Source organism: Salvia hispanica, chromosome 5, assembly GCF_023119035.1.
Source record: "Salvia hispanica cultivar TCC Black 2014 chromosome 5, UniMelb_Shisp_WGS_1.0, whole genome shotgun sequence".
Taxonomy (NCBI): Eukaryota; Viridiplantae; Streptophyta; class Magnoliopsida; order Lamiales; family Lamiaceae; genus Salvia; species Salvia hispanica.
The window spans coordinates 9,323,962-9,326,794 of record NC_062969.1 but is presented as its reverse complement, the minus strand read 5'-3'; positions in this window follow the sequence as shown (position 1 = coordinate 9,326,794).

Sequence of the window (2,833 nt, the reverse complement as noted above, 5' to 3'; positions counted from 1 at the left end):
ATATTACTTTTGTAGTGGCTGCTCGTAATATTCCTATATAAGCTTGTACTAAATTGTGGGTTCAATTTAATTAGTAAAAAGCTAATTGGAGGAGCCTATATCCAAAACCTTCCACAGATCCCTGTTTGGGTCCAAAATGAACGTAATATAAATAGGAGAATAAAGGAGACAAAATAATTAATTATTTCATTAATGAAATTTTCGTTCCTCTCTACCAAAGGAAACGATTTTTTCATTGGTTTTCTCCTCCGTGAGATTTTCAGCTCCTCCTCCGTGAGGAATTTTCTGTCTTCTTTATTCGAGTCCTAGCATTTTGATGATATCAGCCCACCCTGATATCGAGATACGGTTCGGGAACCAGAGAGAAGATCCGTGGTCTAGTACTCAAGAACATCATCGTGGAGAAAGCGCGAGCAATCGACGATTCTTTGGAGAATCAAAATCGGTAACTATATACCGTAGAAATCATGTTTAGGATTTATATTTTTCTAAGCGTGAATTATTTGTGTTCTAGCATGCAATTATCTGATTAACATGTGAATTGATTAATCGCATAATCGGTTAAATAGATCCGTATCTGATTTATTTGTTTTGTACAAGTCTTCCGTTGTGCAAGGGTCAAATAGATCCGTATCTCATTTATTTGTTTTGTACAAGTCTTCCGCTGTGTAAGGGGCACCAAACCCCAGCATTTCCATCAACACTGGAAGATGGACACTTATTTATTAGCCTTGCTGCAGTATCTGCTGCCTCTGCCCAAAATCTTTTCTCCATTCCAGAAGCCAAGAGCATACACCTCACTCTCTCCATGATGGTCCTATTGGCTCTTTCAGCCACCCCATTTTGTTGGGGATTCAATGGGACAGTTCGATGCCTTTTAATCCCTTTAGTTTTGCAAAACTCATCAAATTCTTTGAACAGGAACTCAAGCCCATTATGGGTCCTTAAGGCACACACCCCTTTCCCCTTTCAACCTCATAACACCACTCCTTGAATTTACTGAAGGCATGTGATTTATCTTTCAAAATGTATAACCAAATTTTCCTAGAGAAATCATCAATAACAGTCATGTAGTATCTTCCTCTCCCTACTGATTTCTCTTGAGCAGGCACCCCATAAATCACTATGTGCGTAATCTAGAGGTTTTGTAGACGTGTGTTTACCTGTTGGGTAGGGCAATTTCTTGGATTTTCCCAAGACACATTCTTCACAAGGAGGCTGATCTTTAGTCTCAACTTCCTTGATCACACCCATTTTCACCAACTCCTTGATGCTGCCTGCAGCTGGGTGACCAAGTCTTGTGTGCCATAATCTGAAATCATCCCCAGTCACAGAATGTAGTTCATTTTGGCCCTTTACAACAGAAGCCTTCATGTAATAGAGATTTCCCTTTCTTTCTGATTGCAGTAGTGTTCTGCTAACAACCATTTTGCCCTCAACAGTGACAATCATGCACCATTTCTTCTCAAGCACATCCAATGGAATCAGATTTCTTTTAAAATCTGGGATATACCTTACTTCATTCAGTAATTTTACACTCCCATCTTCCAACTTCATCCTCCCGGTGCCTACCCCTTTTACACAGCAAACTTGGTTGTTGCCCAGGATCACAGAACCAATAGTCTCATAGATCTCCTCAAACCAACCGATGCACTATTTTTTAGTACTAAATAAACCTGCAAGTATACAGAGTATATATAGTATAGCTAAAAGTCAGTACCGGGATATCGAATACGGGGAAGGCAAACACAAAGTGTCTATCCTCTACTAAGATTCAATTACTATCTGGAAGAACAGGAGATTTTGGAAAACTTTGAAAACAGAAAATATTTGAAAACAACTAACAACTAAATGCAAGCAAAACACAGAGACAATTGATAGAGATAAGGGAATCCCAAGGATATGCGTTCACAGTTATGGTTATACAAATTCCAAACTACAATATCCTAGCACAGTTATTACTTTGATAGGACGAGTCACCTAGCATATGCTCATGCGATGTAAACGTTGATTACCAGATTAGGGTTGTCAATCCTAACACGTAACTCCAAAAAGCTCCTAAGACCCTTGAAAAGTCCTCACTCTCAATTAACAGTGTCGTTTTAAGGGAAACTAACTGTAGTGTCTACTAAGTGGATCTAACTCGCTAGAACTCTCTCACAATTATGAAGCAAGTTATATTAAATCATACGCGATTGTGTCACTCAATCATGAAGCATCAGAATTACTTAGGGAAGAAACAAAGTAAAAACAAAACGGATATTAAATAGAAAAAGGAATTGTATAGCCAAAGTCGTTACTAACACATCCCTAGAATCCTATGAGTTTAGTTACATATGATGAAATAAGCTAAACACATAGATTGAAGGGAAGACAATTGGAACATAAAACTAAAGCAAATAAAACCCGTAGGTTGAATCCTTGTCGTTCTTGATGTTCTTGAAATCCTTCTCCAATTCCTTGCACAAGTGAAGTACTCTAGCTTTTGATCTCTATGAATGATTTTTGCAAGTAGAAGCTCTTTCTTTTTGATGAAGCTTGAGGTCTTATTTATAGGGGAAAGTCATTCCTTGTTGTAGAAGGAAAAGATCTTCAAAATATGGCAAATCTTGGAGCAAATCTAGGGCATCTCAGATTCGCCGCCTTTCTCCGGCGAGCCGCTGCACCTTGGCCGGCGGTCGCCGCGTTGGAGTCCAGAGAGTCTGTTTCTTCGGCGGCGGACCGCCGTATGACTTCCGGCGGTCGTCGGGCGAGACTTCTCTTCCAAGCGTATTTTTTCGAGGCGGACTGCTGCATTGCTCTGCCCGCCGGTCGCCGGCGGTCGCCGTACACC